The 24,105-nt window shown below is 33.6% G+C and overlaps 1 protein-coding gene across 1 annotated transcript in view; it reads right to left on the bottom strand.

Annotated features, from left to right (window-relative positions):
- The window catches only part of LOC118735509 (short neuropeptide F), a gene marked incomplete in the record, with an annotated part of 205,875 nt that extends 182,331 nt beyond the window's left edge, over positions 1 to 23,544 (bottom strand). The window contains 1 exon segment of the mRNA XM_036465306.1: positions 22,869 to 23,544.
- Positions 23,545 to 24,105: the final 561 nt, after the last annotated feature.

Below are 24,105 nucleotides of genomic sequence, written 5' to 3' on the forward strand. Positions count from 1 at the left end.
TTTCATAGATTGTTTATAATGACTTTTGCTAAAATTTCAAAATCAAAAGTTATCAAAACAAATTCTATGGGACTGAGAAGTATTATTTTCTACTTTTTAGTCCATTTATAAAAGCGTTGTATATTAAAAAGTTTTTTTTATATTATTTTTCTTCTAATTTCGCAGCAATAGTTTTATAAGCTTCAACTGATTTAGCCTGCATCTTGACTTGTTCGTTACCTACGAGCTTTAAGTCATATAAGTTTAGAGCTATTTCTTTATATATATATTATATTATCTACCCTATTCACAAAAAGAGGCGGGGACTTGAGCCGCTTTCTTTTGGGGTATCGAGTTCCTCAGTTTCTAGAGGATCACTCTATTTTCTGATGGTTGCGGGTGGCTTAGCCAATATTTATCGAGTCTTACTTGCTTTTTAGTATCTTTGGAATTTAACGCACCTGGCCTATCTCGGGATCTTTTTTTGTTTTTGATAGATGTCAATCCAATGTTTTCGTTGGGGGAACTTACTTGGGCTTGAGGCCAGCCAGCTTGCTGCTTCTGGTTGTATAGCAGTTGAAGCCGCTTTTGTAGTTCTTCGATTTTTTGCTTTATCGTTTGAGGAACTTCATTTGATGGAGGGAATTTTGAACTACAACAGTTCAAAACGAGCGGCAGTTAGATATTTAGCGGTCGTGATAGCTTGTCATCTTGTTTCGTTTTTTGGGGTTGCAGCTGGCATTTTTGCCGTTGGGATTATTGGTGTAGTTGTTGTTGTGGCTTTTGTAGGGCTTGTTGTTGGTTGTGCACATGCTGTTGCCCTCCCCCTTTAGGTCCCTTTAGGGGGGATTGGTTTTATTGGCATTTTTCTAGGGTTGGGATTTTTTAGGGCATTTTATATAACACTTTATTTTTTTTAGCTACATATATGAGTCGAACTGATTCAGCTATGTATTTTAAAGGGCACATACCAGCATTCTTGCTCCATCAAGTACTGGCACAAGCCGATTGAGCGTGTAGGTGATTGTACCAGCATTTAATGCAACATCAAAAACGATTTTATATTTTTATGATTTATAATTAGCTTATTTTTTAAAGTCAACCAATAAATATCGCGCGCCACTATGAATTTGATAGAAACGGTATTTTGGCGGAAATTCCTTGCATTTTATGAGTCAAAGTCGTATTTTTGAGAGATAAAAAGTTCATAATATTGCAATTTTGAGTTAAAAAACCAATTTTATAACAAAATTGTAGGAAAATTAACAAACTTCGGGCTCTATTCAATTTTGATATATTCCGCTCCTTTTGTAAATAAATAACTATTGTAACGTATGTACATTGATGTCGAGTATTCTGCCTTTAAGTTTTGATTGAAAATATTTATATGTATTGAAAAAAATTACTTGAATTGCATTGCAAGTTGAGGTTTGTTCGCATCAAATTATTTTTAGTTTGCCGCTGGGGTAAATGAACCCTTTTTGCAAGCAGCATGGGCCTATGCAATGGACGTATGTATGTACATAAATGTGTTTGTTCAAAAAGACAAACAAAAAAATGTAGCATACAATTTTTCGCCGGCCAATTTGTCGGTCCTAAAGAAAAACAGAATAATTGATATCCAAGTGTTAATTAAGTTGCACATTCCTTATAAGATAAGCAAAGTTTCATTAATAGAGAAGCCATAAAAATGTACTTTACCCTAAAAGAAAAACTAATCAGTTAAATATTGGGCAGTATGCATGCGACGAACCTGAATCCCTTAAATAATATTTAGGGTTCACGCTGTGAATGACTTTTAATTATTAACTATTTATCACACTTGTAGTTGGTTCCCATATGAATGCTCAAAGCGCTGTATCCAGACTTATGACAATGGTTATTGGCCTTCTTCCATACAACGGCGCACTTACAATCTCCGAAGCCTTATAAATGCAGTAGAGAGTTGATTGCCTGGTTAGAGTGATTTGTCACAAATTGTTGCCTATAGTGCCTATAGTGCGACACTTGCGGCATTGTCACGGTATCATTCAGAAAAAGCTCGCTATATTCTTAAATATTCTGCCGAATTATTGACTGGTTAAGTGTTTTTATGAGGCACATGCTTCCACGAGCAGCACCTTCGGGGAGGAAGCTCCAAGCTCTATGGAACCTTTTGATCTGATCCTTTTAGTAAGCATACCCTGATCCTTTTAGTATTTTTTTTTTTGCCATTTACCTCTTACTAGCTTTGGAGTGGTAAATTTTGGTAACCCAGCTTTTGGTTCCCTTGGCGAGGCACCAAGTGGGACACATTTGTATACAGCTACACCTCGCTAGTTCATTCGCTATCTCTTTCCTATTAGATGTCCGTATACTGTGGTGCACATTTTAGGTTAATTTTGAATTTATCAGAAATTGAGCCCAACTCCTTCCTGCCGTCCTCCACTAATTGCTACCTAATTGAGCTGGAAAAAATTACCTGAATTACTACTTTGCCATACGAGAAAATGTTTTCCTGTGTCCTCGCGGGTGTGTGATTTTATATGTACACAGCTTACCGCCTCCTTAAAACGTTTCTCTATAGAAAGTGCCTGCAAAACCTGGTAGTAGAGCGAAAGGATATCATCAAATTAAGTTGGTTGCTAAACAAATCTCTGCATCTACCCAGCATTCTACCATCGAACCATCTGTTAAGACAGCTGCATCACCCGCCGGGACGGGCTGTAACATTTCTTATCGAAACTAAATAAAAATACTCGTATTTCGAAAAGATTCGAATCTTAATTTGGCAGTATGTATTAAAAATCTTATACAGCAAGAATTCTAGAATTATACCCAAAATTACGATCACAAGCACCTCTATATCTCTGATGAGTGCTGATTGGATTCCAATTACGATATTCATGAGGCGAAGTCTGTGTAGGTGGTAATATAGTGAGTTCTAGGAGATGCTTTCTCTCGTGCCTGAGAGGAGGTTCAGCATCTAGCAAGCGACTGTTCGGTGGTCCCTGCTATAACAGCTGACCTGGAATTACTTGCTGAGTATTAAGTTATGCTCCCCAACTGGGTGCATTAAAGCCTCACTGTGCAGGTGGTATTCATGCGGCACAAGAAGGCATCCGATTTCTGTCCGGAGTGCGGTATCAGCTTCGTCTTCTGCGTTCTACTCTAGTTCCCGATGACCAATCAGGCGCAGCATAATTTAGAACCAACCTTGTATGTTGCTAAAAACGTTTCTTTGTATTGTGCTGGGCACAATAGACCGCTCTATACTTTGATAACAATTGGCGGTTATGTGCGCAGAGCAAGCTGTGAAAGTCAACCCTTAAAATTTTAAAGTTACTTACCGTCATAATTAGTGTGCCATCAACGTTGATGCCTAATCGCAGCTTCACCTTCTTCGTTCAGTTTGTAAAGGGAATTGCTTTTGATTTCGTGGCGGTTAGCCTCTGTCCAGGTAAAAAGATAGAAATATCGGTGACCTTCGAGCACAGGTCAATAATTCCATTGCCGGGAAACTCACTCCGGTGGCTGAACGAGCTACGAAATAAGTTAAGCACCACGGGGATCCTTCTAGGCTTATATTTGATCGCGGAAAGTTTCTGATGACTATTGACCACTCAGGTTATTAGCCGTCCACCGTTTTAATCCACCCTGCAGAAAGGATAGCACAATGGCATTTAGCAGCATGTACTAAAAAACGGCGTCGTACTTCTTTCAAAAATCCAACGCCGCCAGGACAGATCTCTCGCAGGGGCGTGTACGGTTAAGACCGCAAGTCAGATGAGTGTTTATAGTATTAAGTGAATTGGTGGTACTAGTTACTTTACGAAGTCATGCTGAATCTTAACTGGGGTTAGGTGACATATGTATATGTCTGCATATGAGGCATTCTTTGTCAACGGAGGCCCCCTTCTCGTAAAAATTGGTTTAAGTGAAAAAAAATCCGGCAAGGTCTTAAGATTTTTATAAGAATAAATATTCAAAATGGCAGATCCAATATGGCGGCTAATTTTGAAAAAATTCATGGTATTAACATCGAAATTGTTACTCGGGAATTTTTGAGGTTGTTCATCACGAATCCGGTCTTATTTTTCTAAATTTAAAAAAATGTATGACGGATAACTTTTTAAAAGTTACCCAGTTCTTCGGAAACTTGTCACACCTGGCGTTTTTATACCTAAACCAATTTGGCGAGAAGGGTGCTAACGTTGGCAAAGAAAGCCTACTATGTATTAAGGAATAGCAAGGCCTCGATTATCTTCACTACTGGGAAAGGAAAGCTATCGAGCGATAAGACTCTCCTTTGTTGACTCCTTTCACGCCCATCGCTCAAGTCCGACTTGATGTGATTAGCGAATCAAATTTCATTTTTGTCATCACAATCGGTTAGACAATGGCCTTACAGGCGAAGAAAGCTCACTCACATCAAAGGTAAAGTTGCCGGTCTTTAGATCCTCCTCACATTTCTTCCGCTTATATTGGCTTACCAGTTGCCGAATCTCCAAGTTAAGATCCCTTATGTGGGAATCCTCGAGATCGACATGGCGTTAGTTTTTCACTTTTCTTGCGTACACTGAAAAGTATATTCTGTTTTCAAGTTAAAAAGAAATTAAGAGTTCTACTTTATTTTAATGGCACAGATAATTCTTCGCTGGAACGAGTTTTAATATGTTTTCCATCACTTTAGTTATTAGATAGAGTTAAACTCATTAAACAATATGTTCTCGTTTTTGGGATATCAGATTTCGTTGCAAAAAAGTACATTTTCCGTACTATGCAGCGCAAACTTTTCGCCTCGAAAACAAATTTGACAAGGGATGACGGAAATTTGTACAAAAATACCTCGAAACTAAATTCACTTTAAAAGCACAAAAGTTGTAAATCTCAAAACAAAACAGAAGTTTACAACTTATTGTCCTTCAAACTGCAGCGTCAAAGTGTAGTTGCGAGTGCTTATACGTACATACTTAAAAGTACATAATTATTTTCAACTTCACATGGCATGCGACACGTAAATGCACTTTCAATAGCCAACAATCAATCACAACTACATACTTAATTTAAACATTGTTTAAATTTAAATCTATGTATGTATGTATGTATGTGCATATGTAGAAATTATTTCGTATATTTTAAACGGCGGAAGGATTTGCCATTGTAATGCCAGAAAATCCAGTTAAATATGATTTAAAAATGTATGCAATTGAACATTTGAAACGACCGTGCTGTGTCAGTTACTTCGGAATGGATTACAAAAATGAAAACGAAAACTGTTATGCCAAACAAGAAAAAAACCAAACGGCGGATATGATTTAAAGAGAGCGAAAGGATTGCAGGCAAGCACATTGCCCAGCCGGTCGTTACTTCAATGAACATAAACTTAATTTAATTTAATTTCTCGTAATTTAATTTTGTATTACACAATATTCGGCGCATACCTTTCCTGGCAACAGCTTCAACGACAATAAAAATCTGTTAATTAAATTTTTTCTAAAGAGCTAGCACGAGAAAGCTAAAAGCGCCTACTGGAATTTGTTGGAATGTTACAAAGGACACGCGTTTGTGTGAGTGTGCCTTGCTGACTAGTTACACGATAGGCCACTTCAAAAGCGAGACTTCGTTGCGTGCTTAAACTCATTAAATGTCCATCAAAATATTTATTTTCTCAACCCCAACCTACACTGCGCTTGCTGAATTTTTAAGTAAAGAAGAAATTAAGTCTATGCATATCAACAGGTCATTGTCAGTTATCATGAAGCGGATCACACGTTACATTCATTATTCGTGTCTATCGTTTTATAATCTCCGGGTTCATTTACTTGCGAGCTTAGAATTTTTGTTCAAGTATTAGCTATTTCTTTGCGTTGGGCGAGTATGTGATTGTTTTCAAATTTTTTTTATCATTTCTCTAAGGAAGCTGACAAAGCACAGCATAAGTAAGTTATTGAAGTATTCTTCAACTAAAACAGCGCAATTCTCTGTTAAAAGAAACATTACAAAAGCCATATCGTGTTTAAATTAATAACACAGTTTGTTTAGAGCGGGAACATTGAATATCTGAAGGAATTTAATAATGCCAAGCAAGCCTCAAATATGTGAGAAAAAATGACCTTAATTACTGAAGTTTTGAGTTTTGAATTTTTATTTAAATTTTCTTAGTTACACTCTAAAAAATTTTTGTTTAAATTTGCGCATATTAAGATAGGTAACCAGTTTCCTCTCTTAATGAATGCAAATTTAAACACTGCTTGCTTACTTTTACTTATCATATGTGTGGCGTAGAACAAATTTCAAATTTGTTTTTTTGAGTTTTAAACATTTATTGTTCACATTTTCACAGTTTACACATAAAATGTTTAAGATTTCCTCTAAAAAATTTTCGTTTAAATTTACGCATATAAAGAGAGGTAACCAGTTTCCTCTCCTAGTGTGTGCAAAATTAAACAATGTTTGTTTACTTTTACTTATCAAATTTGTCACGTAGCGCACCCAAGGGGTGGGTTTTGGGGCTAAATTTATTATGATAAAAGAAATTATGAAAGAAAAAATTTTCTTTTCCATTTCTTGTGCGTCATTTTGTAAGAATTTTTCTTTTCTTCTTGAGAGCTCTTTAAAGTTTAACTGTAGCTTTTTACACTTTACAGCCTAAAGAAGTTTACCACTGATATGTACTTAATAAGCATTCGAAGATTTAATTTGCTAACTTCGAATTCGTTCCACCAAAATGAGCATACAAGTTCAGTTAAATTTTCGTTATTCGAATTATTAAAAAATGAGAAACCAGAAATCGACGAAAATTAATAAAAAAAAGTGTAAAAATTTCGTGAAATTATTTAATTTATTTATATTAAAATTCTTTTGTAAAATTTTGTATTACTTTTGAAAGTTGAGTGCATCTTCAACCGTTAATTTTTTCATGATTTAATGATCGGATCTAAACCAAATTACGAGACGACCCTTAAGGTACCATCTTTCCAGTAAAAAACAATAATTATTGGAATCGGTTCACGCGGTGCAAAGTTATGCGGTGGAATATATAAAAGAAGTAAAAATACTCCGAAGAATTGATAGCCTCCCATTTTTTGAAGCCGGTTAAAAATGTCTGAGTTCTTTGTAAATTTTATGTAAATAAAATGCAATTGATGATACTTTAAAAATTTTATTTATTTATTTCATACTGTAAATAAAACTTTCATAAATGTATTGTAAAGAGCGAATTTTCAGTATTTGCTGATGATATATATTTAGAAGTATAAACCCTTTCCCCCCAAAAATATATTCCTGCGTGCGCCCCTGGCACTTAGTATTTATTATTTGTAAAAAAATATGTTTTTTCTTTCAAAATGTTTGTAATTTTAAACATTTCATGTGTATATTTTAAACAACTCATGTTCAAAATCAAATCTTGAACATCTTGTGCGTATACTTGAACAGATTCTGGTTGAAAAATAAACACTTTTCAGTAGTAGTTTTACATGCACTTTTTAGAGTGTATGATTTATTGTTAAAAGATGCACTTTTCCTATTCTATTTAAAAATGTAAACAAAATACCACAATTCCAACTGCAGTTGCTGGACGGTAAGACACTCTCATCATCCTCCTGCCCAAAGTTACTCGGATTTGTGCAAGGCAGCAAACTTAATTGGAAAATTAACATCGAAAATCGTAGGCAGATGGTCTACTTACGTAGCAAACTACATTTGGAAGAGGATCTTCAGCAGAAACTGGTGACTAAATCCTAAACTTTTAATGTGAATGTTTACCACTATCATAAAACTAATCTTGACATACGGTGCACAGTGAGAAATGAGCGGAATTAATTCAAACTGTGGAAGATTTTCAAGGTGCAAATTATGGATGGCTTCCTAAATACCATTACTATATGACTTACTAAAAAACAAGTCGAATAAGATTAATTTTACAAGTAATTACCTCGAGAATCAAGACATAAAATTTATACGAATATGGTATGTAAAAGTTTTGAACCATTAATAAGTGATTTGAACATTAGTCTTAAACGTTTATTTAAATTATATAAAAGCGCATACTATGCCGTGTTGAATGGCATATTAAAAGTTGATGTCAGTTTGTTTGGTGTGTGACAATATCACTCTGAAAAACAAAACTCAATATTATTGCGATTTTGAATAAAGAAAGTAATATAAAGTGCTTGTCACCACCTGCCCCCGCTAGGTTTTTAACACTGATGAAAGCTTTGCGAACAATCATTTTTATGTACGGTGGCGAGAATGTAGGTGAGGAAAAGACATTCAGCAAGTTTTCGCTACTTTTCTTTGCCTAGAAAATTTTTGATATTAAAAAAAACCATGTAAAACAAAATTTTAAATTTCGTAGAACATTTATAAAAATTCGTCGAATTTTAACAAATGTTGATCAAAATTTTTAAATTGTAAAATTTTTTTTGAGCATGCAGTTTTGTAGCCCATTAAATTGAGTATAAAAAGTGCAAGTTCGAAGTAGCTTTATTTAAGACAAAACAAAGAGATTAATTTTTGGCAATTTTTTGTTCGGGCATTTTCTTCCATACAAAGTATGTTCGACAGCTTTTTTTGCATGGAGAAACTGAACATCACCTTCGCAGAAAAAAATTCTTAAAATATGCAGTTCGTTTTACTAAATATTAATGGACTAGCAAACTGCATGCTCAAAATGTTTCTAAGAAATCTAATTAAAAGCACAAAATTTTGATAATACTATGTCGAATACTTTGTCAAATTTGTGAACAAAGTTTGATTTACATAGTTTGTTTATATAAAGAGCTACACTTTCATAAAAAAATAATAAAGAAATGCTTAAATAATTCTTCCCTATTTATATTTTTGCCACTGTATCTACAGCTTATATTTTTCATAGCCTTGAATTTTTTAGGGAATTAGTACTATTTTTTTATAATTCCGCTAAATTCAAGTTAGAATCATTTCATTAAATAAAAAAAGTAATAATAATAATACAGGCCAACAAAAATGGGGAAAAATGTTTTTCCTAAAATGTTAAAGCTGCTTTTGATAGACTTTTTGTGCTGATTACGAATCTGCAAGTATAAAGTTTCCATCAGCTTTAGATTTTGAGAAAAACTTGGTCAAATGATCGAAAAATCGCGTTTTTGCAATATTTGAGAAGCTCTAGCAAAAAAACAAAAGACGATAGAACATTGGCAAAAATTAAAGCTAGAAAACTCGACAACTATCCCTGGAAATACCATTCGTGCACCTTGATTGTCACTTATAGTCATTAATTTTCAATTATTAATAAGATTAATTTTTTGCTAAATTTTCTTGGTAAATATTTTATATATTCGGAAGCACACATTTAAATATATTATTAAAAAGCTTGTAATATATTTAGAGAAGCTTAGTATTTTTAGAGTGTAGAATGGCTAAATAACTTTTTAGGCAATTATTACGAATTATGTGCGTAATTTATTTTTAAAGTCAGCTCACAAAAATAAATTAAGGTCTAATTCGATATGACAGATGTGTCAACTTAATTGTTTTTTAATTGTTAACGCATGAAAATATTCACTACCTCTCATAAACAAAGACAGAAAAATGCAAAATAAGGTTGAAATTAAGCCGAACAGTATTAATGAGTGCAGATTATATGTAAATCACTGTTACGCCTCGCCGCACCGAGACGCTGTCACTATGACATTCATATGTACATATTAGGGATGTTGCGAACGTGGAATTTTAGACATCCGCGATTGCGAATGCGGATGCGGATGTCTAACAGGTAACATCCGCGGATGCGGTTGCGAATGCGGATGTCAAGTATTTTTAAGAAACAATTAAATGCAGTTATTTAGATAAATAAAAAAATGGAAAAGTTAGTAATTTTTAATAATGTTTATTTTATTTAGTAAATACTTGAATCTAAAAATTGGAAAATTATGTTAAAAAAAAAAAAGTAATGAGAATTGCATCGGGACTAAAAATATCGGATGTATGCTCCTAACTTTCATCTTACAAGCCAAACCAGATGTGTCAGGTTTTTCTAAACCTTTCTAAAAAGAATTATTCATTCTCATTCATTTGGCTGTTTCAGAATTTGGGGAATCTGTAACGTCAACAGCGTTTTTCGATTTTAGTTTTTGTAATTTATTTTTAATAAATTCTTCTGTGACTGGTTTCAAAAATTTATGCTTTTAGCGAGCTAAACATATAGGTGGATATCGAAACTAAATTATTATTTTCAAGGAATGAAAATTTTGAACAAAATTCCGTTTTCAAAGTCGTGGCTGCCAGCCGAATCGGATCAGAATATCGATTCTCTTTACATCCAAACGTTGACCATTTCTGCTGGAAATCCCTATTGCAGGAGCTTACTCTTTGACATTAAATAGCAAAGAACGAAGACGTAAGGGGAGAGTTTTACCACAGAATTTTTTAGCCAAGGATCCAATATATATACCTAAGAAAAAAATATTGCCCGACAAGTAAACAAAATTACTGTTTTTGAAATGTTTGCTAAAATTGAATTCCCCAAAGAGCCCCATTTGAAATGGTTTAAACAAATATATGTAACAACAAAAGCATATAACGAAAATTTGGTTTAAAATTACAGCGAACACTTTCTTCTTTTATGTCTACCAGCCTTTTTAAGATTGGTTCAAAAAATTATAGAAAGAAACCAATGCAGGCACAGAAAACAAAAAAAAATATATATTAAAAGGACAATGTTCTCTTTGACGTACACTCTTATCAAAGTTGATATCTATATATGACATTTGACCAGTTTTGTAACACAAATACTCGCATGTGCTCCGCATTAATTATCTCGAATGCGAAAGCGAATGCGAATGTTAAAATTAATGCGGAAGCTTCGTGGTTGCGAATGCGAATGCGAATATTCGCAACAACCCTGATACATACGTATGTATGTATGTGAATAAAACAGTGAATGCATTAAATTCAAAAGAAGTTATTGTAACGTTTGTGAATGATTGTATGTTTTTTTTTTCTTACATAAATATCAATATGCATATATACAGATGTATATTCGTTTGCATGCAGTTATTCAAATCATGTTGGTATTTAACTGTGGTTCTTATTGCAATTTTATTGTGGCATACCATATGTTTGGTTCGCACTTATTAACTTGTAAATAATAATTAACATACGATATATAGTAATGTGTTTTACATGCATACTAACATACATACCTATGTACATACATATGTAAATGCAAAAGTGCAAATTTCGTACATGTGTATATGTGTGTAAATTGAAAATACTACTCTTTAACTAAAAATTTTGCCATTAAGTGGTTAATTAAATGAAATTCAACCGCAATGACAGAATTAAATGAAAATTTGTTAATAGTCACATATTTACATTTGTATGAAAACTATACGCACGATTCATTGCATTCCAATGATTCTGTATTTAAATATGGCAAGTAAATTAAAGCACACCGTCTTCAAAAGGGTCACAACTCAAAATAATACGTTTGTCAGAAAATGCGAAAAACTACTTCTTACAACATGATAATCATATGGGCAAGGGCGATTTACCTTAGGTTTTTTTTTTTACCAAATCATAACAAAAATTTGCTCCAGCTTTTGCTGAAAGGCAAATAAAAGCTCTGTGTACACTTTTAGCGCATAATCTCAAAAATTCTAAATTTTGATTTGCCACTCTTTTGAAAACGGTGTGCAATATGTAGATAGTAAAGTCCAGCGCAAATGTATTCTCCTTGCATTGTACTGTACTCCCAACACATTGTTACTCTTTTCCCGCATACATACACTACTTGGCGTTGAGAGAGTAAATACTTGACGTACTTGCTATTACTCCACCAAAGTACGTACTCTACTTTCTCTCATCGCGTACGAGAGATATTTGCTGCTGCCAAAAGGGAGTAGCAAATCTACTCTCTGTATACTTGTAGTACTGGAAGTATTTGCGTATTAAATTTCAATTCTGGTTGTTAGCCTACTAGTCGATATCGTTTGCGGCGCTGGTCAGTGAAATTGAAAGAGTAAAAATAGAATAGGGAAATTGACGATGTAAGGAAATGTTTACGGTCTTATTTATAAAAAATAACGTGGAAACTTTTGCATTCAAGCAGCTTTTTAAATCTATGTATGTACTTATATTTTTATGAAAGTATTATTTCTCGTTTCTAATTTTCTATAAATTTATTTGCAGTCATTAACCAACAAATAAGTTGTCAAAAACAACAACTTAAGCAATGCTGCTATACGAAATAAAATTATTAGTGGCAAATCAAAATTTTGAAATGTGCCGATTTTCACATTCGATAGTTGGACATGGTAGCGACGAGATGTACGAGCATTTTTTTAAGAGCTGCATACTGATTTAAGAAATTTTTATAGAAGCAAATTTATTTTCCATTTATTGTGCGTAATTTTATACGAATTTTTAGTTTTTCTTGAGAGCCTTTACAAATAAAAAAAAAAAATTTGAAATATGTACATGCATACGCAGCCATATAACTTGATTTCAAGAGAAACGAATTTTCATTGGGCACGTTCAGAAGGCGCAATAGCTCAGTAACTGGTGCGATTGCACCTTCTGAACGCGTTGTTGCGTACTTCTGATCAACTGAATAGTTGCGTGTTAGATGATCGTATTATTTTTCTGATCATTTGAGACAAAATGTTGGTGTGTACCTTTGAGAGTTGAATTTGACAACTAATGTATCAAGTCGTTCAAAAGAGGCATAACGATCACTGATTTTTGTTTAGCAACGGTTGCGCTCAACTGCTGCGCCTTCTGAACCTACCCATTGATAGCTTTTTTTTTATAACACTGTGCGACAGCTCAAATCAGTATTGAGTAAAACCAAATGCTAAAAATGATAGTTTTTGAATTTAGTTGATTTTTTTTTAATAAATACTAAAAGTAGAGGTGTATGAATGGCGAAAGAAAAACTTTATCCGATTTTTTTTAAATCGAAACTACATTTTTACATATGTACATGCATACATAAATATATTTAATATCGTCAGGGTTTTCCCCACAACTTGGTTTTTCTGCAGTGAAGCGACAGAGAAAGTGACGAGAAAACAAGTAAGAAAGTCTAAGTTCGAACGGAACCGAACATTAAATACCCAGCGCAAGTATTAAATATATGTTTTCCACCTTTCCGAAAGCTACCGCTACATGATAAGCCGGGGTGTATAAATTTTAAGTAAATTAGCGTCCTTAAATTTGGAAATATTGAAATTTCAAGCATTTCTGAAATTTACCGTTATATGAAAAGCAGCCGTAATTTTAGTTCGATTTCAACAATGTGGCAAGCACAATAACCATACCGAGTTTGGTACGAATTGCTAGAACGGTTAGCGAGATACATATATGAGATCACAAGTGGGCGTGGCTAGGCCCATTTTTCAAAAATTTATAATATTCTTATTTTTCGTCTAAAAATCATTGTAAATATCAATTTTGAGTGAATTATCTTCAGTAGTTACTAAAATATCGCAGTTTTCGTATTTCTGAAAATTACCGTTATATGGGAGGTAGGCGCGGTTATTGTCCGATTTCGTCCATTTTCAATACCATCCGTCCTATGCCCAAAAGAAGTGCACGTACCAAGTTTCGTTAAGATATCTCAATTTTTACTCGAGTTATCGTGGGCACAGACGGACGGACGGACGGACGGACGGACGGACGGACAGACAGTCACCGCTTAATCGATTTCTCTTTTCATTCTGATCATTTATGTATACATTTGTCGATATCTATCTCGATTCAAATCGAGACACAAATGTATGTTTTCTTCGAAAATACTCAAGTACTACCAGTAAAGTACTCTATTGTCAAATACCTTTTACTCGCAGTAGTTGCGGAAGGCAAAGTAAATACTCTACGCGTCTTGCTATTGATCGGTAGTTTACGTACGCTTGCAGAAACTGGTTTATGCTTACTAACACTTGACCCGAACGATGAGAGTAAAGGAGGGAAAGTATTTTAAGCGGCGATCGGATGTCTTGTTAGGCCGTTTAAATGGAATTGCGCAGGAGTTTAGTAGATAGGTATGAATCCATGGCGTATGAGTAACTTATTCGCCACTAAAGCATTTTATAATACATAATCGAATATTTATTGAATAATCTATTTGAAATAAAACATAAACAACTAAATATTTATGCCAAATAATAATTTAACTTAATAATGTTGGTATACTCCTTTATTAAAATACACATGTACATGTATGTACATAAGTTTAGAGACACTGTCAATTATACATACATACAATTGATTGAAGTGTCTACGTACAGGCGCAATACTTTCATATCTGGAAACTTCATTATTACTAAAAAGTTATTAAATTAATCGCTAACGTCAAGTAGTTTTAACTATGTACATATGTACATATGTACGTTTGTCGACTAGATCAAGTCAATTCGATTAATTTGCCAGAGTATTGATTAGTATTGTCGCAGGCTGAAGAGCACATTGAAGGAGTTTAGAATGAGTTGTAGTCAACCGATATGGTCAATCGAGTTTCGATATCAAATTAAGTCTAATATTATTACTGTGAAAATTTGTGAGTGTGTGAGTGTAGCAGTAGGTGTGTTGGTATTTCACGCTAAAACGACTGGACGTATTTCAATGAAATTTGGCTCAAAGATTGGTTATAACATGGATTTAATCTAACGAATATTTTTTGAAGAGAGTTACCAACATTTCACAAGGCTAATATCAATTAATTAATGCCCCTTGTCGTGTGCTTCATCCGCAAACAAATTCGTCCCAATTTTTTTCATCCACCCGTAGGAATACACGGAAACGAAAAGTCCAGGATTTCGGGTGAAAATAAACCTCATTATAAGGCTGAATAAGTTAAATAAAACATATCTTACAGTTGTGTGGAAGAGAGTTGCCATCTATTTAGAAATTCAAAATCAATTAAATTAACAAGTTCAATGAAATATTTGTATACAAGTATCAAAGAAAAGGTTTTCAAAAACGATTTCTTTCGAAACTATTATTTAAGGGGGCTGGCAACTATTTATAAATTCAAAGTAAATTTAATCCACAAATGAAATGAAATCTTTTTATACAGGTATCATAGGAGAGAGTTTAATAAGCTTTATTTTGAAAAAAAATTTTGACGAAACCCGAATGCTCCAATTTGGGTACCAAAAGAGAGAAGTTGACGAACGCTTTTTCTGTCTTTGAAGAGGGTAGCCACCTCTTAAGAAACCCAAATCAATTTAATTAACAAATTAAACGAAACAGTTTAATATAAATATTAAACGAAGGTGGTTTAAGAAAGCTTTATTTCGAAAATATTTTTTTAAAGGGGTGCCACCTGTCTAAAAGTTCAAAATCAATTTAACTAACAACTTAGATAAAAAATATTATATATACATAGGTATCAACGAGCTAGCTTAAAGTAAAGGGGTAGATCCTGCTCAATTTATTATGTCCTGCTCAAAAAGTTAAAATCAGCAATGCCTTTATTTCTTTATTTAGACTTTTGAAGAGGGCTGCCAGCTATTTACAAATTTCGAGTTAATTTAATTAACAAGTTAAATTAAATATTTTAACATGGGTATAAAATAATAAAAGTTTAAATTGCTTTACTTCCAAAATATTTTTGAAGATTATTGCCACCTGTTTAGCAATTCAAGATCAATTTAATTGAATTACATATTTCAATATGGGCATCGAACAAGAGAGTAAGTACTGCAGTAAGCTAGTTTTTAAAATATAGTTCAAGGGTGTTACCAACTATTCAAAAATTCAAAATCAGTTTAATTAACGAGTATGTAAAATATTTGAATATGGGTGTAAATCGAGAGAAGTTTAAGTAAGCTTTATTTATAAAATATTTCTGATGAGGGTTGCCACCTGTTTAGTAATTCAAGATCAATTCAATTGAGAAGCTAAATGAAATATTTTAAAATTAAATTTTCTTAAATTTTTCACCTACTTACTCCCAAGGCAAGTCGTCGTAAAAAAAAAAACAAAAAAAAATATTAGCCATGAACACTTCAAGCAGACTTGCACTTCTCGCTTACTTTTGTTTTACCTCGATTCTCTATCCACTCTCTTTATTTGACGCAACAACACAACAGCGACATCAAAGTCGATGCCTTGACGGGTTGGCTGTTATGTTAGTGGACTAACAACAAATCTTAATGCTGCTACTGAGTTGAATGTTTGAATGTTGACAATAACAACTACTGCAACTGCTATTGTCTCTGACCATAATTAATTACAAGTAAGTCATTCGCTTAATTAAGTGTTAATAAAAACATAGCATATTCAAACAATTCAGTTGATAGCAAAATTAAATTTCATTTTATTTGCACAAAAGACAGCGCAATAAAATTTCAATAGTACAATAGTGAACAGGTGCACGCACAATTAAGTATTCTTGGCAGTAAATCATTGAAGCACACTTTTATAGAGATTTACAGAAAAGTGCACACAAATAATTGGACTCAAAGGAGTCACGCTTATGATGAGTACCCACACATTGAAAGTATGGCATTCAAGCAGTTGTTATCAATGATAAACATCAGTTATTTAATTAATGTTACCCAAGCGATTCAATTGTTTAAAATATATGTATGAGCGTTTAATTAATTATATCTTTAGCGCGGTATTTATTAACGAACAAAAATAATCCTTTGAAATACCTTTGTTTGGCCATGCTTATGCGTGTGTCATTCTTTTGCGTTCTCATTTTGTCCTTAAACATTTTTCATTAGTTCAGTCGCTCAAATAGTCACTCATTCGACTATGAAATGCAAATCAATACATACATACATACATACATGCGTATGTTGGCGTTATTTTTGTAAGGTGAGGAAGGATATTTCTCTTGTTGGTCTTTTAGAAGCTAACTATTTATTTTTACTTATGGCAGAATTTGTATCATTTGCTAGTTTCCACTACAGGTGGGAATAATAATTAAGGAGAAAAGGCACTACGGTGATAACTGTCTTAAAATATCCAGAATAAATGCCGAAAATTCAGTTAAATTTTAAAGGAGTGCGGGGAAGTTGTTAAAGGCTGCTGATGTAAACGTTCGCTTCCCGTTCAGTGGCCGTTTACGGTGGAAATTCTGACCTCTTGCTGAGGCCTTTTTAATATCGAAACTTTTCCCCTCTCGCGTTGGCAATTGCTTTTACAAATTTGGTAGAAAAGAAATGGGGTTTTCCAGCTAAAAGAAATTCTGCTGAGAATCTTCTGTCACAACCAATGGGATGAACATTTAGTGTCCTCATCATCGAATTGAAAACAATAAGAAACTGCCTTTGACATTTCCATCAGATCTGGATGCCCGTCTCATAGTGACATACCTTGCTGTGAATGTTAAAAGTAAAGGTAGAGGCTGGCCGGATTTAACCACACTATAGAACCTTCCCCACCTTTGTATGTCCTATTCCATCCAATTTACGAATATAATGTGATCCTTCTTATAAATTTTACACCGTGCAGCAGTAAATTTTACACACGTCGTCAGGATTTTTTTAAGGGCTTCGAAATTTCAAATTTATGATTAATTAAAAAAAATATATTTAAAAAATTCGGTGCAATGCAGAATAACGATACGGGTAACAAATAAAAGAGAAAATTTCGTATAATTAAATAATTTTAAATTGTTTGTGCATAAGGACGAATAGGAATCGAAAATATTTTTTTTTTTTAATTTTTTCCTTGAATATCACTCAAAATATTATTTATTTATCATTGAAAAAATTATAAGTTATCTACACAGTGCACTTAATTTTTTTAATGATTTTTTGAATTAATCATATCCTTGAAATTTCAAATCATCATAGTTTTGATGAGGGTTGCCACATGCACAAAAAATTCAAACCAATTTAATTAACAAGCGAAACGAAATATTTTGATATGTGTATCGAATGAGAAAGGTTTGAAAAGGCTGTGTTTCGAAAATATTTTAAAAAAGAGCTGCCACCTCTTTAGAAATTCAAAACTAATTTTATCAACAAGTTAAAGGAAATATTTTGAATAGGGTATCAAACGACATAGGTTTTAGGAAAGCCGTATCTATTCCGAAAATATTTTAGAAGAGGGTTGCCAACAGTTTAGGAATTTAATTTAATTTAAGTTATTTGAAGTCCTACTAATACATGAAATAAATGTGAAAGTTTGCGAGCGAGTGTATGAATATGTTTGTTGGTCGTTCTTTGTATAAAATGGAGCATACAGATAGCGATGCCACCTGCTTAAAAACTTAAATTCTACTTTATATTATAAGTTCAACGATATTTCACAATATAACTCCTAACGAACGAGATTTCAGAAAAGTTTTTACAGGATTGCCACCTATTTAAAAAGCCAAATTATTTTTTAATTGATCGATTGAAGTATTAAAATGTGGTTGGCAAACATATGAGCTTTAAGGAAGCTTTATTTTGCAAATATTTTTAAAGAGTGTTGCCCCCAGTTCTAAGTTCATATTCCGTTTTTGATAATTTAAATAAAGTATTACAGTATGGACGTGAATCGAAAAAGGTATAAGATAGCTTTGTTTTGAAAATATTTTTAAAGAGGGTTGCCAACTGTTAAAGTGTTAAATAAAATGTAACTGAAATATTACAAAATGATGTCAAGTAAAAAACCGGACGTGAAGGCTTTATTCCGGAAATATTTTTTTAAGTAGTTGGCATCTGTTTAAGAGTCTAATTAAATTTAATAAGTTACTTAAATGAAATATTACTATATGGATGTCAAACGAAACAGGTTGAAAAAACTTTACTGTGACGAAAAAGTAACAGAAGGAGGCAGGGGATGGCGGGGGTGGTTGGTCGCGATTAAGATTAGGATAAAACTACTGTTCATTATTATGCAGAAAAACCCTCATATAAGATGCAAAGGCATTTTTTGTTAATGTCATCAGATCTGCACCGGTGCACATGAGGCAAAAGTGACGATTCAGCTGGACAAAAATCTAAAATTGCGATGATATTTAATATCTATAAAAATACGTATGAACGTTCCTAAATGTTTGACTAACTAAAGGACAGTATTAATTATGAAGCAAAGTTTCGCATTATGTTACTAGAGTACCTGCAACTTGCCGAATGCATATCGTGCACTCAGTCACCTCAATCAGTCCGACGCCGTAGTTCTGTATTAATTATAGTATGTGTGGATGTAACTTTTTTAAATTTAGTTTTATATTAAAGAAGGACTTTTTACAAGTTTCTTAAGTTTTTATTTTTTCATTTGTTTACGTATTACAGTTTTAAAAGTTATTTAAAATAATTCTATAAATTAACTAGAAAATAGTTATTCCGTAGATGATAAAAAAAATTACCCCTGAGTACCCTCAATTGATTTTTACAAAAAATAGTTTTTGAGTCTTTTGGAGAGCCCTCACAAAAATTTAGCTTTCGCTTTGCACCACTTTAGGAGTAATTATATTTTGTTTACAGCTATCAAATAATCTATTCGCATCAGCTGATTGACAAATAAAAAATATAACAAGTAATTTTTAGCAAAAAAAAACCGACTTAAAAAAAAATATATATGTATATGTATACATATTTCATGATGCAATGATCGGATCTAAACCAAATTAGTATGAGACACTACCTTTCTATTGCGAAAAGAATTATCGAAATCGGTTAACGTGGTCCAAAGTTATGCGGTAACATACATAAAAAAATAAAAAAATAAAAATAAAATATACCGACGAACTGATAACCTCCTCCTTTTTTTGGAAGTCGGTTGAAAATACAAAAGCGAAACGATGAATGTCCAAATTTTTAATTTGCTACGAAAAAATTCACCCGGAAATTTTGATTCCGCCCATAGTAAATACATGGAAACAAAGAGTGAAAAGTGAATCGGTTCGAGGAAAATGAAACTCATAACAAGGCCGAATATTTTTCTGTTACCATTATTTATTGCATGTAAAAATGTCGAAGGGGTCGGTAAATTTATATTTTTATTAACGCTGTTATTTTTGCTTAATAAGTTTTAAACCATCATCCAGGTGGTATGTCGTTGAAAACATATTTTTGGGTACGATATATCCTTCCCGTCAACCAGCGTTGCTTCATAGCCATAATAACTCATTTTCTACCTCACTAAATAAAACTTCACTGTTCATAGAATTAGATATTTTAGCAGGAGATACAATTTTTTTCCTTGGACGGGTAAAAATAAATTAGTAATCTACTGCGACTTAAAATGTTTATTTTAACCGCACTTAGGGCCAGTCTTTCAGTGCACAGCCGTGGTTTAAACTAAGTTTAAATGCTCGGTCTGGCTGGTTTAAGGTAAGATTAGCCAATCAAATGTCAGCCAACTTTAACTGGCACTGAAAAACTGGACCTAAATGTTGATGCTAATAGATAACTCATACGCCATGGTGTACGAATACTATAGGCAGGCAAGCAGGTAATCAAAGAGATTTGGGGTTGATGAGAACTTTTGTTATTTTATTTGACTGGACTATTACAAATGTCGTATTTTAATACTCATTTCATAAGAAATAAAGTTCTATCGGCTGATTCATGTAGACCTTGTTATTTTTACTTTAAATAAAACACTTAACACAAAGCTGGATGTCGGAATCTTTATTATTTTCCGAAAGAACACTCTCTGACATTTACTTTATAAAAATAATTGCATTTAAATATTGTACCACGCCAAATTCAAATTTCATTAAATCTTTATAGATTTTCTCCGGCAAACCGTAGTTCAATATGCATCGATTGAGGAGAAATAGAATTTTTTTAATCGATTCACGGAACGAATCGGAACTAAAAAATTGAATCGGAAGGGCTCGATTAATCGATTTAAAAACGGCATCTCTAGTTCACAGAGGCTATGAAAGCAGCCACGAGGGAGCTGCAATTACGCCTATTCAACGCCTGCTTCTATGCAAAGAAGCTTCACGCAGGTATTCTATGGAAGATACCAGGATTGGAAAAATACGGAGCTTTTGATTCCATAACCATAATGATCTGCTATGGCAGAAAGTTCCAACTGAAAATCCCAGATCGCGAAGATCGGGCAAACGGTCTCCCTATTCTTAAACCCAAATGCGTAGTTTGTTACACATATGGTTCAAGAGCCGTCACCATGGGGTGATGACCCAAGGTGTTCCAAGCTGAAATTTGAGATATTCCAACCTGCTCGAAATCAAACCTTGAAACGTGTTTAAAGGGCGCCTTTCCAGATATCTTTTCAGATAGCAGAGCAGCCATACGGGCACTTTGGCCACTGTCGGATGGAAGGGTGCGTAAACTCTGAACGCAGTAAGTACTGGGATGCGGTGGGGCGCCATATAGCAGCTCTATAGAATACTCTTTCAATAGATCGGATGTTATTCGACGAAGCCTACAACTAATTACGATTTCATTTGCAAGGAATAGGTGTTATCGTAGAATCGGAATTTTAGCTTTGCCTTGAGGACGTGGAAGCTACCGAGGACATTCTATGTGATTGTCCAGCCTTGGCTAGACAAAGACTCATTCATGTCAGAGCTCCAATTGTCAAATCCTTAGAAATAAGGAGTTCGACTATCAAGGCCTTTGTGGGATTCATTATGGAAGCCGGGGGTGCCTTAGGTATACTGGGTTAGGGGCACTCTTTAGTGATACAAAAGACCTTACCCTTGTATAGTTATATGTGGTAAGACGACACACATTTTTTGGGCACATGATTTTGGGGCAATCCGTAAACGTACCGGTAAAGTTGAGCATACGCCAACTGCATAGATTGGTTAACTCCACGAACTGGTTCTAAACCAGACAATTTCAGGAATATCGACGAAAAACAGTATGCAATAATTTCAGGGACATTTTCCTGGCACGGAATGAATCAAATGATATTTATGGATAAAATATATATAAAAAGAAAGCATAAAAATATGATTGCATATTTCAAGGCGACATATTTGTTTTTTAATTACCTGTGGACTTTTACGTTATTTGTATAAAGATTTTGTCTAAGAATACGACTAGTGAAATTTTCCAGCGAATAATTTTCTCCAGCGACTTCCGTAATGCGATTCTATTCAGACTTTTCAAAAAAAGGTGTTAAAACGACCCTTCAGAGAGAGAGCATATGGGTTAAAATGTTCAAAATAGTTTTTTCTCGTGAACTTTTACTATGTGTACTAGGGCGGGTCAATTTGTATGGGAGATTTTTTCGACTATGCGCGTACAGCCCATACGCATTCTACGTGTATTTCTAAGCACATTTTCCGAAGGAATCATGGGTCTAAAATCAATTTGAAGTTTGCCAAATTGCGAAAATATGTTTCTTGGCACTAATATTTTTCTTAAATCTTCCACCAGACAGCGCAATAGTGAAAATTTTCAAATTTTCTTCGAAACCTATTTTGGCAATTTGGCAAACTCTAAATTGATTAATTTCTATACTCAGAATAATACGTAGAATCCTTCTGTGCTATACGCGCATGGTAAAAAAAATTGGGCCGCCCTAATCTGTACAACAACCTTTTCGCATAAAAGTATGCCACGAAAAATAGTTTGCAAGCGCACAAAAATATACAAAAAGTGTAGTAATAGTCTTCAAGTCAGCCCCCAACTATACATATAATGAAAATACTCATTTCAGCAAAAGGGGGCCATATATTGCGCATTAAGGGCTGTTTTCTCAAGTAGATTTTACAATTTATCTGCCCCTTAAACACAAATTTTGTTCTCGAAAAATTTGTCTAAAGGGCGGCGAATAAATTTTTAAAGCTATTTGAGAAAACGAACCTAGACATTTTTTTGCCGAAAGTAATGTTATTCAAAAAGTCACTGACGCATCAAACTGCCCTCGCTTTTTTCTGTAAAACCTTAAAGTTCTTATTCAAGGAAATAGTGCACTTATTTGTACATGTACAATGTACATATAAATTTTTAAATATAAATTTTGTACATATAAATTTTCCAACATACCTGCTTAAGTATTTGTCAGCTACTGAATTTTGTCTCTATCCCCGCAGAGTGGAATTTTTCAATTAAAATCGCTTATTATGTCCTTAGTTATTACCCTTTTAGCGCACGTTTTGCTCGCAACACAGCGTTTTTTTGATTAAATGTAAATATGTATGTCGCCGCACAAAAACACTAAAACCACATGCAATGCAAACACCGCCAAAAAATGCAAACAACTGCTAAGTCAACTTAGTGAAAGTGTTGGAATATTTTAGATAGTTTTAGCCAGCAAGCAAGTGAGAGAAGCAAATGAAACTTTTTCAATTAATGTGACACGAACGCTGCCAATTGCACTTCACACCGCTCGCTAATTACTTTTTCGCCTGTTCAATTTATTTGTTTTTTTTTTTATCTGCAAGTTTTTGCACTTTTCATTTGGCGCCTAAATGTATGCTTGGAAGTAAGTTAACTCAATCGCACGTCAGAGAATCGAAAATATGTACTAATATATTAATAATTTCACACACTTTTTATAATAACTTTTTAAATTGTGCAAGTAATTACGCAAGTATCACGAGATAATTGATAGATAGATGCAAGCGTTATCAACGGTATCACTTTACTTAACAACTCAACTAGTTGATTATAATTGCTCTAAACACTTTTCGGACTTTGGCTTATGAGTTGCTTTCAGCGACACGTGCTAGAAACGAATAAGTGCCGACTTTGCGGCGTTTGTCTATTTATATTGTTGTCATATTTCGTTAACAGCGACAAATACGCGAATACGTGAAGTTCGCATACGAAGTTAACACTACACGATTTATGTACAAATGTTAACAGTCGGTGGGTGAAAGCTTTCTGTTACATTGGCGATACAATTTTTTTAAGGCATGCTATATTTTTTGAATGCAACCAAACTTTATTTAAGTGCATAAACGATTTTGGGAAATTTCAAAAATTTGGGAAATTTCAAAATGAACATCGCAGATCTCTGGCACTGGAGCTTCGAAAATACACCGTTTTAGTAAGGATGGGAGGAGTAGGCCAATCCTGACTGGGAACTTAACAATAAAAGTAAAAAAATAAAAATTTACCAGGAAAGGAATATGCATAGATGACACAAGTAACTAATAAAAAGTTTAAGCGATTTCATTTTAAAAATATTTTCCGAGTATTCCGAAGGCAGGAAGAGGCATCGTTAAAGCTGCGTTCCTCCACGAAGTCAACTTAGATATTTTATATGAGTAGCGACTGC

This window comes from Rhagoletis pomonella, unplaced genomic scaffold, assembly GCF_013731165.1.
Source record: "Rhagoletis pomonella isolate Grant_MI unplaced genomic scaffold, Rhpom_1.0 Rhpom_scaffold_00003, whole genome shotgun sequence".
NCBI lineage: Eukaryota > Metazoa > Arthropoda > Insecta > Diptera > Tephritidae > Rhagoletis > Rhagoletis pomonella.